Here is a 406-nt window from a genome sequence, read left to right on the forward strand (position 1 = left end):
AACCTGCTGGTTATTTAGAAATTTGTTTTTAAAGTGACATACGTGATTGTATACAAGCTTAGGCAGCTAAGTTTTAGTAATAACACTAATCAAAGCCGGTAGAATGGAAAGCATCAGTTTTTTTTTAAGTTTATTTATTTATTTTTGAGAGAGAGACAGAGAGAGCAAGCGAGGGAGGGGCAGAATGAGTGAGGGAGAGAGAGAATCCCAAGCAGGCTCCGCACTGTCAGCCTGGAGCCCGATGCGGGGGCTCGAACTCACAAACTCTGAGATCATGACCTGAGTCGAAACCAATAGTTGGATGCTTAAACCCACTGAGTCGCCCAGGTGCCCTTGGAAACATCATTTCTATCTTCTCAGGAGCAGCAGCCAGATGAACTCTGAGAAGTGAGTTTTTTTTTTTTTA

This window comes from Crocuta crocuta, unplaced genomic scaffold (genome assembly GCF_008692635.1).
Source record: "Crocuta crocuta isolate KB4526 unplaced genomic scaffold, BGI_CrCroc_1.0 scaffold581, whole genome shotgun sequence".
Classification (NCBI taxonomy): Eukaryota; Metazoa; Chordata; class Mammalia; order Carnivora; family Hyaenidae; genus Crocuta; species Crocuta crocuta.